We start from the raw sequence: 15012 nt of genomic DNA, 5'->3' as shown, positions 1-15012 counted from the left end.
CTACTGGTAAACTTTAAATCATATGGCAGTTTATTTATGAATGTTTATTCTGATTTAACCGTTGAATGATATTCTGAGCAGATTTTCTGATATATTTTATTGCTTTTCTATATATTTTCAGACCGCACACATACATATGTTGTACAATGATGTTAAAGTTCAACAACATTCATTAAAGAAGACACATCAGATCTAGGGATGTTAACCGATGACCGTATGACCGATGGTTGACCGAATCAACGTCGTCCGGTTAGAATTTTTCTGCCGTCGGTTAAAAAAAAAAAAAAAAAAAAAATCACTATTAGAAATGTTATGTGTAGGCCGTAAGGTGAACCTCGAAAACTCCTTCAGAACACCAGGCTTGTTCCGCGCTCTCCGAACCAAACACGCTTCAGCTCATAAAAAGATTTGAGTTATGTTGAGGTTTAAAAAAAAGTTTCGCCGCTCAGAACACAGTACTTTTTTAGTTCGCAACGTTTAAAGGAATAACTAGTGCCTGGCAAGGCGTATGTACATATTCGGCAGGCGTAATAACAGTTTGGCTCGCGAGAGGTGCCACGGTTGAGACGTCATCAGAATGGACGAATCGGATAGCTGGTATGTCAGCTGAGCTGGTAAACAGAAGCAGTACCGCAGTGGCAGCGCGATCATCCAGCAGTACCGAAGAAGACGAAATTTCGACCGAAAATGTTATAAAAAAGAAATCTTCCAAACGTAATATTTGTTACATGCACATATCTTCTGTTAAGCATGAGGAAACACAGAATTTCACCTGCACAAGGTGGAATGGAAGGAATCAGAAGGAACAAATAAAGAAGCACTTGCTGAGTTATTATACGATGCGTGGCCACATGCTGATCTTACAGCAGTGGGAAGAAACCTCAGCTTTACATAGCACAGCAACATGTCACTGTGTGAGTGTACTGGAAGGTGTGCAGTCTGTTCATGCTGTGGAAGACCTGCAGTGTGACCACGAAGAATGTGACACTGGTGTTTTTGCATGCACAACATGCTGCACAGGAACAGAAGACTGTCATTATTAAGAGCCCTGACACTGATGTAGCAGTCATTGCTGTGAGTCTGCAGAAAGATTTGCCATGCAGCTTGTACTTTTTCACAGGGACGGGCAACAGAACACGCATAATGGACATTACCAAGGTGTCATCAGCTCTCAGAGCCAGTGTGTGTTCAGCCTTGATTGGGATCCATACATTCACTGGGTGTGACACCACAAGGCAAAAAGAAGACATTTGCTGTGGCATGCGAGAAAGATGTCTACCTGAAGGCTTTCAGAAATCTGGGGACTGAATTTAACTTGGACCACTCTACATTTGCATTACTTTGCAAATATGTATGCCATTTATACCATCAGCCAACCGCAGAAAACATCAATGAGGCTAGGTACAAAGCTTTCTGTATGGCATCATCAGCCTTGCCAGAATTATCTATCCCCCCAACAAGTGATGCCCTCCACCAGCACTGCAAAAGGGCAAATTATCAGGCTAAAATAATGAGGTCATGTGTAAAGCAAAAGATTGGACTCATTTGAATCGGTGGTGGAGAGGAGGACACTGAACAAACTGTTATCCATCATGGATAACCCCACCCATCCTCTCCACCAGCTGCTGGTTAGACAGCAGAGCTCCTTTTCCAACAGGCTCATCCAGCTCCACTGTCACAAAGACCGTTTCAGGAAATCATTCCTACCAGCAGCCATCACCATATACAACACCTCCCCTCTGGCTGGAAGAGAACTTCAACCTCAATAGGCTTGAAGTCTCTCCTAAAAAACAATAACAAAAAACAAAAAATACTGTAGATTTGTACATAGCAAATGTTTATTCACTATTTTTATTTATTTTATATTATTTTATTTTATTTTATATTTATTTTATTCTATTCTATTTGCTTGTTTTTTACTACTTTAATTGTTTTCATATACTGTATGCTGCTGCAACAAAACAATTTCCCAAATTGGGATTAATAAAGGATTAATAAAGTATTATTAAAGTAGACTTATAATAATAATTATTATTTTATGTTCACTTTAAAATGATATTTTGCGAGATTCCTTTCTGTAGGTTAGTTTTGACAGCACCAGGCAGGTTGTCATTTTTCCAGTTTGTTGTCGTAAATCGGCAACGTGATTGGTCCAGCGCGGTCACGTGGTGTCTTGTGACGTCAAAATCGTCATTCAGCCCTGCGGAAAATATCTTCAGAAAACGTCTCGGTTTAAAAAAAGTACAGGATTCTGTGACGCGAAACTTTTTTTATATGTGCAAAATAAGTTGGTCATTTTTATCAGCTAACGGGCATGTAGTTCGGAGAGCACGGAGCGAACCTAAACGAAAACGGGGTTCACCTTACGGCCTAGTGAGCATGAGCCATCCCACGATGGAAGAACAACCGCAGCAGAGCTCACGTAGCGCCCTCCTCAGAGGTCCTCTCTTACACCGGTTGCAACTTGTACGCCGTACATGACGGGTCCTGTCTGCGCAGTTAAAAAAAAAAAAATCGGCACTATTGACCTAAATAAAGCCAATGTGGCTGCGTGTGGACTACAACATAATGATAATTGTAACATTGTAATGGCAAAAGACACAAGACTAACTTAGCCTACTTGTTGTGATATATTCATCTGTACTTAAATAGCATGACGACAGGAACTTATTGCAAAGGATTTTGTGCAGCATAGGCTACGCCACAGAGGCTGTTGGCATTCGGTAAGTTTTTTTTTAACGAAGTCATTGGTTAACCATCTTTCCTGTAACACCGCCAAATGCACCGTTCTCTGTTTGTGACTTTGTAACGTGGGCTTTTAACAGCCCGAGTTCGGTTTGATTCGTGTTTAAAAAGTACCGTGACTGGAAGGGCGCCCTTGCGCGTAATGTGTGGCTGTGCGTGTCTGCGCAGGCACAGCAATTATTTTTCTACCCAAAACCCTTATTCCTCCACAAGTACGCCTAGAACTAGTGGTCAATGATTGGGGAAAATGTATAATACCAAGGGCACGAACTAACATTGATTGTGTGGTGGGAGCCTAACCAGTCGGCAGAGAAAGACGCGCGACAGGACACAGATATCATAAATGGCACTTATAGAATTTTCGGTGACCGACTTTAATCGACTAATGAGGCTCAGTGGTCGGTCAAGACTTTTTTTTAAATTTCGACATCCCTAATCAGATCTCTCTGTCCAAGTGGGTTGATTCTCTAATCGGAATCATAGTCCATAATCCACCGCCTCAACCAGCAATCCTTCTTTCTGATTCTCGCCCCTCAAACATAACTAACAATGAAAAACACAGATGCAACCCTGAGGTTCCCAAACTATACAAAACACAGTCTGACCGATACAAGCCGAGCTTCAGCTGATCCAAAATGCTGCAGCCAGAGTTCTGATGAGATCTAACAGCAGAGATCATATTTCTCAGTTTTTCATTTCAGCATTTTTTCATGTTTAAAACTGGAAAAAATAAGACACTCACTTCAACATTCTGCTGTTCAATTTCAAATCATATGGGGTCCTTTCCTGGATGCATTTCAAAATGTAGAAGATAATACCTCATGTGCATTCACTTTTATTCATGTGTACTACTCCCTCATGTCAGGTGTGCAGATGTAGGGCAGTGACCAGGGTGGGAATGAATGGGATTATGTTGAAGGGGTTGTTTTATGTATGGGTGTAAAAATTGGCTGTTCCACTGAGCCCAGCGCTGATATGCTTTGACGTGTGACTACAAATAAACACTTCATTTTCACTTGAATTACTCCGGTCAGTGTTTCCCACACATAGACTAATTTGTGGCGGTGCGCCACAGATGAAACATCGGCCGCCACATATTGCGTTTCGGTTTTTTTTGTTTGTTTTTTAACGCTATTTAAAAAATACTCGTATTCGTTAAGCTGCATTTCCTTTCCCTGCTCTACCTCCGTCTCTCTCGCATAGCCTACTCACACACACAGCCCCTCCCCTCCGTGCTTCCCTGGAAGCGTGGAAGCTTGCTAGCTTAGATTAGCTCTATAGCTCTGGCTCAACCGAAAGAAGACTGCTGGCGAAATTCACGAAAGGTTGGTATCACGTGCACCTTTATAAAATCACACATTAAAAAGTCCTATAAAAATATTTTATATATATATATTTTTTTTAAACTTATTTTTTATTAATTTTTCTTTCAACAATTACAGTGTCAGGGAATATCGTACATACATAGTTAAACAATCATCCTTATATCAATGTCCTTATTGTCCAGTGGCAATGGTGGTGTCCTCTTCTCGTCCTCTATAATCAGTCCATTTTTCACATTTGTCCTCAAATTGTGCCTCTTGTAGTCTCAGTTTGTGTGTGATTTTCTCCATTACAAAAATCTCTTCCACAGTGCACATCCACTGCTCCTCAGTCGGTGGGTCTACTTTATACCACATTCTCGTAATTGTTTTTTTACTGGCTGATAGCAGCACTTTAACAAGATACTCATCCTCTCTTTGTATTATGTCTCGTGTTAAATTACCCAAGTAGAGTATTTTACATGTTTTTGGTATCTTATATCCTATTATTTTTTGTAAATCCCTCCATAGTTTGTCCCAGTATCCTTTTAACTTTTGGCAGGACCAGAATATGTGTGTATGGTCAGCATCCACGTGACCACATGCTCTCCAGCATGGCTGCTGAGCAGACACCACTCCTCCCCTAATCTTTGGAGTTATAAAAAATCTGACCATATTCTTCCAGTTGAATTCTCTCCAGATCCTGGAGCCAGTGGACGTGCACTGCGTTTTACAGATATTAAACCACTCTTCCTCAGTTATTTGTTCTTTCAGTTCCTTTTCCCATTTTTCTTTGATATATAGAGAGGAAGACTTTCTGCATGACATCAAACTTCTATATAGGACTGAGATTACTCTGCATTTTTTACCTTCATATGCTCTCCGAAATACCTCAACAACTTCATTATCAGTGTCAGTTTTTATCTCCTTCTCATAATAGTCCTTTATTTGCAGGTAGCGATATTGTTCATGTTTATCTAATCCAAATCTGCCCCTCAACTTCTCGAAACTCTGCAGCTTGCCCCGTTCAACCATCGTACATATTGCTGTGATCCCTTTTCTCGCCCATTGTTTAAACCCTTTATCATTTATCCCAGGTATAAACCTATCATCATACGCAAACCAACTCAAAATCTTTATCTCTTTCTCCAGTTTATACCTTTCAACAACAGTATTCCATACTTCAATTGTGTTTTTGGTTATTACATCTAACTGGTTACCTAATTTTCCCACCAGGCCTTTATTTGCTATCAAGTTTCGTACTTCAGCGTCCGTCTGCTTTATTTCTATACTTTTCCATCTTGAAAAATACTCATTGTTGCACCAGTATATCAAGGGTCTGATTTGTGCGGCATAGAAATACTCCTCTAGGCTTGGCAAAGCCAATCCTCCTTTGTCTTTAGGGAGCTGCAGAGTTTTGTACCTGATCCTCGGTTTCTTCCCTCCCCATATAAACCTCGATATCCACCTGTTCCATTCCATAAACTGCTTTGGTGGGATCGTTACTGGCAGAGATTGAAACATGTATAAGAGTCTCGGTAGGACATTTATTTTAATTATCTCTATTCTTGAGCTGAAGTCCAAAATAATAGCAGACCATCTCTCCAAGTCTCTCCTAATTTCTTGATTTATTTTGGTGTAGTTTGCATCATATAGCTTGTCTATTCCTTTTGTGATGTTTACACCCAAGTATTTTATTGATTTAGCATTCCAATTGAGTTTATATGCATCCTTTATCTCTTGGGACGGGGAGTAGTTTATTGACAAGATCTGTGTTTTGGTGACATTAATTTTGTAACCCGAATATTTTCCATAATTCTCTAGTAACCTGATAAGGTTTGGGAAGCTTTCATTGGGTTGCTTTAAAAATATCAATATATCATCCGCAAATAATCCTATTTTATGTTCCTCCCCACCTATTTTCACCCCTTTAACTTTTTCCTCTTGCCTAATCATTTGGGCTAGTGGTTCGATAAATAACGCGAATAGACTCGGGGAGAGGCTGCACCCCTGTCTTGTCCCCCTTTCCAGACTGAAACGTTTTGTCAAGCTCCCACTTATTTTAATCCTTGCCATAGGTTCCTGATATAACGACTTAATGCAGTTCACAGATTCCTCGTTAAATCCAAATTTTTCCAATACCTTATATAGAAATACCCAATTCACACTGTCGAAAGCCTTTTCGGCGTCTATGCTTACCAGAATTGCACTTTCCCCCTTGCTCTGTATGTTTTCTAGGACATGTAAGGTCCTTCTTATATTATCTTGTGTTTGCCTCTCTTTAATAAAACCGGTCTGGTCTTCATCAATCAAGTCCTGCATAAATGTCTCTAATCTCTTAGCTATAATTGAGGTGTAGAGTTTATAATCCACATTCAATAGCGATATGGGTCTGTAGTTGCAGCAGTATTCTTTGTCTTTACCTTCTTTTGGAATAATAGAGATAATGGCTTCTTTCCATGAGGGAGGGATCTTGCCTGACCTGAGACTATAGTTAAATGAGTCCTGTAGTAGCAGGATTAACTCTTCCTTGAATGTTTTATAAAAGGAAGCTCCCAATCCATCAGCTCCCGGTGACTTCCCTGATTTCGCCCGACCAATTGCCTCTTTAATCTCTTCGACTGTAATCTTCGAAGTCAATATTGCATTTTGCTTTGTGCCTATTGCTGGTAAGTCTAAGTTGTCTAAAATATCCATCAAGTGTTCTTCACCTGCAGGAGTATGCTGTGAATATAAATTATTGTAATATTCCTCAAATACCTTTTCTATTTCTTCTGGTTCATATAGAATTTTATTAGTCGCAGGGTCCCTTATTTTATGTATATTAGTTATTGCTTGTTGTTTCCTTATGCGTCTAGCCATGACTTTAGTGGCTTTAGATCCTCCCTCGTAATAAGTCTGTTTTATAAACCTTGCCTTCCTTTCCACCTCTTCTAACAAAATATCATCTATTTTTTTTCTGACTTCTTTAATCTGATTAAATATATCTGAATCTTTTGACTGCTTGTGATGCTGTTCCAGTTCTTTTAATTTTTCAATTTGTTTCTGGTACGTTTCTAGTCTGACTCTCTTTAAAAATGCTGTGTGTGAAATCAACCTCCCTCTGATCACTGCCTTCAGGGCATCCCACAAGATTGCCGGATCAACTTCCCCATTGTCATTCTCTTTCCGATATCTGGCTATTTCCCCTTTTATTTCTCCAACTAATCCCTTATTGTTCAATATGCCTTCGTTAAGTCTCCATACTGTATTTTTCCTCTTATTGTTCAAATGAATTTTTAGGTAAATAGCACTATGGTCTGATATATCAGCCACGCCTATCTTACATTCCCTCACTTTGTGTATATCTCCTTTACTCATTAGAAAGTAGTCAATTCTGGAGTACATAGCATGTGGAGCTGAGTAGTGGGTATAATCCCGATCAAGTGGATATAATTCTCTCCATACATCCTGCACATCCATTTCTAACATCATTGTATTCATATATCTATTAATTTGTTTTTTGTTTCTCTTCATACTTGTGGTGTCTAACCCGTAATTCAATACCACATTAAAATCCCCACCGCACACTAATGTCCCTTCTGTTTCCAGATTTATAAGATCAAAAACTTTTTCATAAAATGCTTTTCCACTTTCCGGAGGAGCGTACACATTGAGCAGTGTCACCAATTGGTTTTCTAATTTCCCTTTTATCATGATATATCTTCCCTTCTTATCACTAACTTCTTTGATCAGTTCGAACTCCACTGTGTTAGAAATCAGTGTCACCACACCCCTCTTGTGATTCTGCCCAAAGGAACTGGAAAATGAGTTCCTGTAGCCCAGCTTTTTAAACTTTGCATGCTCCTCCTGTGATAGGTGAGTTTCTTGAAGAAAAATAACCTGCATTTTCTCTCCTCTAAACTTAGATAGAGCTTTATTTCTTTTTTTGATATTGTTTAAGCCGTTAATATTCAGCGACACCACCATTATATCATTATGTTGCATTGTTTGTATCCCTTGAAATAATTCCTGGCCCCTCCACCGTAATGTTGTCAACCAACATTTCCCCATGAACAAAGTATGAACGAACACAAAAACTGAACTTCCAAGCAAAAAAGGGCCTCAATCCCCATAGGCCCTGTCTCCCTGTTGGTGGGAGTGGGGGATGTCTTTTTGTGAACAAAAGGCCCCCCCTAGTGGCTGGGGGTATACCTAAAATAGGCCTTCCCATCCTACTAGGTAAGTCCAACAATCAGTAGCTTCTTAGCTCTCTCTGTCGATTCACATGTCAACATAAACATTAGAGAAGTCTCATTTGTAGAAGAGGGAGGGTAATCTTAAGAGTCGCCACTCTAAGTCTTCTCTAGTGGAACCCTTTCTGTTGTATCAAATTTAGATAAAGAATAAAAAGTAAAGAAACATCGTATCAACCTTTACCTTAAAAACAGTGAGCCTTTAACTCTTCTGGGCTCCCTAGGGACTCATCCCCTCCCTCTCTCTGTTGACCAAAGTCTTCCTCGTCTCCTCATCTTCTAAACTCCTGCAGCTTTTGTCTCGCTCGGTTCGCTGCGTCTTGGTTGGTGTCCTCGGATGCGGCGGACCCTCTGTTTATCTCCTGCCTCTCTCCGGCGCGTTGCCACGGTGAAGCTCTCCGGATCCGCTCCTCGAGTGAAGGTTCGCTGCTGTGCTGCTCACCCGTCTCCAGCCCTCTTTTCCGCATGTCCCGCGCTGCGTCTTCGGCGCTATTATAGATCTTGGGCCCGTCTGACCAGTGGATCCTTATCCTACTCAGAGGTGTCTGAAAGCGTATCTTTTTATCTTTTAGAACCTTTTTGATTTCGGAATAGGATTTACGTTTCTTCATCACCTCGGTGGGGTAATCGTGGTCAAAAAATATCTGTCTCCCATCGACGATTATTTTCTCTTTCCAGGCTTTTGTCAAAATGTTCTCTTTAGTCTCATACTTAAGAAAGTTGACCACAATGGACCTCGGAGATGCTCCCGGTGGCGGCTTCTTTCCGAGACTTCTGTGCGCACGTTGGATATGGAGCTCGGTTCCCTCCGGTAACGCGAGCTCTCGGCGGAGGAGACCCTCCACCAATTCTTTCACAGACTCATTGTCCCGTTCAGCCACATTGTACATTCTCAAATTGCAGCGTCTTCCATGTCCTTCCACTTCGGTCAGCTTCTCTTGAAGTTTTGTTTGCTGTTTTAGTAGAGTGAGGATGGCCTCCTTCGCCTCGATGTTCCATTCCTCCAACTCTGCCACTCGCACCTGTGCCTCGGTTATATCCTTCCGCTGCTCTTGTATTTCCGCGACGTTTTGTGCCAATTTTCGGTTAGTTTCCTCCTTAAAGCCGGCAAACTCTCGCCTCACCTCCTCTTTAAATTCCTCTTTGAACGTCGTAAGGTCCTGTTTCATCTCTTTTTTGAGGTCACGTATCTCCTTCGTAATGGCAGCCAGTCCCTCGAGTACCGACCGGGCCTGGCTGGAATCGTCGTTTTCCTCGCTTGCCGTCTCGTCTTCAACCTCGTGTTCTTCTTGGTCTTTGGACATAGTTTTTTTCTTTAAACTTCTCTGCCCTCGTCCCCCACTCATTGCTTGTCAGTTTGAATTCGAGTTTTCAATATTTTCGTAGTTCGGGGGAGATTCTTGTCTAATCGACTCAGGAGCTCTGTTTTATGCTGCCATCTTGCTCCGCTCCCTGCCCGGAAGTCATATTTTATATTTTTAATACAATGTTGTCCCGTCCCGACCCATAGCAAACAAGCGATTACGCCTTTATTATAAAGTTAACTAGTCGCAAGTTTGCCGTAAAAAAAAAAATGTAGTTGGGTTTGTCGAGGTCAAAACACTATCAGCTGTGAATCAAATAAAGTAGGTTTTTTAAACTCTTACACTGAATGTTTGCTGCTTCAATCCAGATGAGTATTGAAAAATATTTTCCGCGATTGAAAAAGAGACGTGCGTGTTGAGGATGAGGAGCAGCCTGAACCGGAGGTATCAGTCTGAAACAGCTGAACAGTCCCACCAGTGTAATTAATGTTATTAATTTGTTTACAATGAAGATGTGAAAATCTGCAGATAAGCCGCACCTGTGTTACCCACCGTGACACAGGTGTCACACATCTTACGTCCCCCATAATTTTCCTTGATGGAGAAATTATCCAGGTTCTTAACTCCCAATGTGACATATATGTCACATTACAGATCTCTGACAGTGGGGGGTGGTATTTTGGAAAAAAATTCTGAAATGGGTTTTATGTGGTCTATTTAGTCTGTTATAACCCCCTTAATTTAATTTAAAGTGATACTCCGGAGTAGATTCAACCTGGGGTCATTTGAACCGTGATATCCAGCCAAGTAGCCCACCCGCAGTTTTTTCGATATTGGCTGAACATCAGCTGAGTTACTGAGTTATCCCGAATAGCTTCGTACAAGGGTTAATGGATCCTGGTCCGTATCTCCAAAATTACCACACTAAAATCACATGCCATGACACCAAACTTCTACAGTAGTACAAATATGGTCTGTACTCACAAAGCGATGCATTTGGAAGTTTGAAAATAGTCCAGGAGTTTATTATTATCAACACAAGCCTGATAGCTTCTCTGCAGCTAAAGCTGCATCGACGTCACTTCAGAGAGCTGGGAGCTTCAAAATAAGATGAGGGTTGATCTACTACTGTAGACAACAAAGTATATGCTATATTCTACATGTTTTTTTTAATGATTTTTTATGTTGTAGAGTTGTGAAGTTATTTTATCAATGGAGAAATTGAGCAGCCTTGCTTTGTTGTCTACAGTAGTAGATCAACCCTCATCTTACTTTGAAGCTCCCAGCTCCCTGAAGTGACGTCGACGCAGCTTTAGCTGCAGAGAAGCTATCAGGCTTGTGTTGATAATAATAAACTCCTGGACTATTTTCAAACTTCCAAATGCATCGTTTGGTGAGTACAGACCATATTTGTACTACTGTAGAAGTTTGGTGTCATGGCATGTGATTTTAGTGTGGTAATTTTGGAGATACGGACCAGGATCCATTAACCCTTGTACGAAGCTATTCGGGATAACTCAGTAACTCAGCTGATGTTCAGCCAATATCGAAAAAACTGAGGGTGGGCTACTTGGCTGGATATCACGGTTCAAATGACCCCAGGTTGAATCTACTCCGGAGTATCACTTTAAGTAGAAATGGGTCTGGGTTCTTATGGGTTAATACAATAAAGTTCTGTGTGACCAATTATTAACGAAGGAATTATTTTGAAGAATCCCCCCCCCCCCGTGGCCCACCACCACACATTGCCTTCACATCTGTGGGAAACACTGCTCCGGTCCATTCTTGAGCTTCCAATTAAAGAACCGAATCTAACAAAATGGTGCCGTGACGTCCGTGGTTGGCTGGCTCAAAGGACGGCTCGGGGTGATCGTTGGGACGACTTTTTTCAGACAATTGGAGGCGCCAAAATTAAAGGTGAGCAGAAAACCTCTTGTACTAAATGTGAAATTTCTGCATATTGGGTAACCTAAATGAAGTTGTCTGAATTGAGTTGTCCTCTGATCATGTTAAATCCAAGTGTGAATGTACTGTCTGATGTTTGCATTGAATGGTAACACGTCAAGTATAAACACATAGCCTCACACAGGGAAAGTGAATAAGTGTCCTGACAAGTCAATTTGAACAAATAAAAGACAAGATAAATTCATTTTATAAATGAATATCCCATTTGTGGAACTTGTCTTCAAAATTAAGAGGTCCGTGCACGAATAGCTATGTGGACGAAGTAGTTTATAAAAACCCAAATTGAGTGGGTCAACTAGGTAAATAATATTAGGGTTTACTCCGGGACGGAAGGTCCTCTCCCCTGACGGGAGTTGGGACGAAGGATTGAGGCCTTCCGGGCAGCGAAGCGGTCTATAATTCCCGAAAGTTGGGGAAAGGAGAACCCTCATGCCCCGACGGGACATTCTTCGCTGGATACTCAATGGACGCCTGGGGGAAGTGGCGGATCGTGTGTTTGGCGATGCTGTCTGTCGAGGACGCCGCAGATGTGTACATATTCGGATTTATGATACTCGGGTTCCTGCTGTTTGGAGTTGGAGGATACCTGGTATTTCACGAAATTAAGAGAACGTGGACAGCGTTCGATGGGGTCACAAGAGCAATCAACGCTCAGACTGAGATGCTACGTGAGCAGAATGGGAAGCTGGATGCGATCCTTACACAGGTTCCCAGGCTGGCTGAGGTTCCTGGACTCAGAAGAGAAATGGATTGACCTGGGAGAATGGCTGATTGATCACTTGGACCGGGAGGAAAGGGTCCACATCCCGCAAATTCGGCTGAATTCGGGACTTTCGCCATGAGACAACCAGCAAGGACACGAAGACAGGCAACATAATCAGCTGGCTGCCTGACCTAAATAAATTGTTATTCCAATCCGGCGGTCCACACTGGCCTTGTAGCCAGCTGAAAAATCGTTCTCCACGTTTGTAATGAAAACATGATTTCCCACGTGCTCCCCCCCCTCCCCCCTCCCCCCCCTGATGTCTCTCTGTGAGAACTGTTGAACTGGCTGACATATTCCAACTGTCAAGGACAAAACGCCTGATACAACACTCTGCGCAGACTTATTGAACACACACACATGCTCATTGATAACACACGCAGTTCCTCACCTCTTCACTGGTCCCACTGCTTAACGATGTTTTGTGTATGTGTTGCTTTTTGTGCTGAGGTTTTTTTTTGCGATCTCAAACTGTATGATAAAGGGTAAAGTGTGAAGTAGGATTTATTTTTATTTTTCTTCTCCTCCTCCCACCTAATGTGGGTCCTTTCTTTCTCTTATTAAAGGAGCGGCTGCGCTCTTCAATGAGCTTCTTTCTCCCGGCAGTGCACCGCAAGGAGCGCATGGCCATGGTCACCTGTCTCCCCTGTCTGTTTTCCATGTCTGTCCGGATGGGTGTGCTGGAACTGTAATTTCGTTATGCTGTAAGGTGTAATGACAAATAAATGCTATTCATTCATTTATTTTTTTTGTTTGTTTGGTCTTTCTATAATCTGGTTTAAGTGTGTGGGTTAGTTACTCCATGTGTATGATTAATCTGTAACCATTTTTATTAGGGCTGGGCGAGTTAACTCGTTATTATCACGTTAACTTGTTAATTTTTTAACGCCGATAAATATTTTATCGCACATTAACGCAGGTTTTATTATTGTAAAAGTCTGCTGCTGTCTGCTGTGGAACAGGAAAAGAAAGTAATCGGCGGATCCACCAAACATGGAGAAGGGTACGGAACTTTTACTCGGCCATTTTTCATTTTAAAGTTCTTCCAGACGGCGGCGTCGACAGAACCAAAGTCATCTGTAAACGCTGCCAATATGCCGCCCATTGATTGGACGCGATAATCCGGTTCTTTTCACAGATGTTTATTTACGCCACATCAACAGTGTAGAACTAAATGTTCAAGTAAACAAAGTAAAAGACAACGTTAGTTGTTGTAATCATTAAAGAAATAGCATTCTTAGCATTGTCGCTGGTAACAATAAATAATCAAAGTAATACTGGCCACTTTAGCCTACTTCTCAATCGCTTGGCCCTATTTTCTCTCCCTTCGTATCACTACGGGCTGTGTAAACTGTGCAGACCGAAGAGCAGATCGAGCAGTCCCCTGCTTCCGAGCAGTAAACACTGTAACAGGCGCGGCTGTTGCTAGGTGGCTGAACGCAGTGATATGAAGGGAGGCAAAATAGGGCCAAGCGATGTGAGGTCTGACTTTTTCTGGAGGGACAATTTTGTGATGCAAATGTATTACTCTGTTGAACGCATATTGTTTTGAGAAGCAAAACGCTTTATTTTTTAAACCCCAGCCAACTAGCCGGACTACCTTCATCAACACCAAAACGAGGCTGGAACTCTGCTCACAGGACGCAGCAGGGGGTAAGAAGATGTTCAGAAATGTTGCTGCTGATATGGGATGTTACACAGCTTCATGTCTAAAGAGACGAACTGCCCCTTTAATAGCCGCTTTCGGACAGAGCCATTCTAAGAACACCGTTCTGATAACTGCCCTTCCCCAGAGGAACTGTTTCAGTTTGCATTCCCACATGAGTCGGACCTGATACGGACTGATGCGACGCAGCTGTCTGCGACAGCGACGTGTTACTTTAGCCACATTCAACAACAAAACAGAACATACAACAGTAAGGAAGAAAAGAGAGAGTAACACAGGCGTAACAGTAAGAGAAGAAAAAAACACCACCAAGAAGCTAACATGGAGAGCGGGGAGGCCACCGTGTTCATGGTCTGCATGACGGTGATATTAATCATGGACGATCACATGGGGCGTCTAACATGGAGGCTGGAAGAGCTCACAGAGAGAGTCAGGAGACGAAGGATGGAGCGCAGGCCATACTTCTTGGTTTCATGAAGGAAGGAGAGCAGAGCGCCGCAGACAAAGGAGACCACGTGGAGGTTTAACTTATTAAACACGCCAAGGTTGTGTCCGTGTCGTATGAGGAAACATTTCAGCCTGACAACATGACTAGGGGCGGAGCTACCGACCACAAAGGGGCGGAGCTACCAACCACCAAGGGGCGGAGCTACCAACCACCAAACACCCGTCAGATGTGTTCCTGTGGAACCCAGAACAGACCCAGCTGAGGAGAAGGAGCTGAAATGGTTATAGGAACTGAGGGCCGTGGTCCCTCGTTCCTGTATGTGCGAATGCGGGAGAAAACGGCCCGTTCATAAAAAGGTTATACGAACTGCCAAAGGTTCCTACAGTCCAAATGCGGCTAATGTTGTCCTGTTGGGAATTTGATATACGTGGCTGAGATGCGGATAATTCTGTCCCACACGGCTGGCATGGCTCGGCTCAGGGTAGACTAGCACAGTCCCAATCGGTTGGCCAGCTCCCTCAGGAATGCCCCGGTTGCTATAGGAACCCCAGTGTGCACATCACCTGTGGGCACAGGCAGCGCATG

The 15012-nt window shown here is 42.3% G+C and overlaps 1 protein-coding gene across 4 annotated transcripts in view; it reads right to left on the bottom strand.

Moving 5' to 3' along the window:
- Positions 1-15012, bottom strand: part of LOC142372323 (uncharacterized) — a 92090-nt gene that overhangs the window by 61595 nt on the left and 15483 nt on the right. The gene's annotated exons all lie outside the window — the stretch shown is intronic.

Source organism: Odontesthes bonariensis, chromosome 22 (genome assembly GCF_027942865.1).
Source record: "Odontesthes bonariensis isolate fOdoBon6 chromosome 22, fOdoBon6.hap1, whole genome shotgun sequence".
Lineage (NCBI taxonomy): Eukaryota > Metazoa > Chordata > Actinopteri > Atheriniformes > Atherinopsidae > Odontesthes > Odontesthes bonariensis.
Note: the sequence above shows the minus strand (reverse complement) of the source record. Positions and strands in the feature narration are given on the sequence as shown.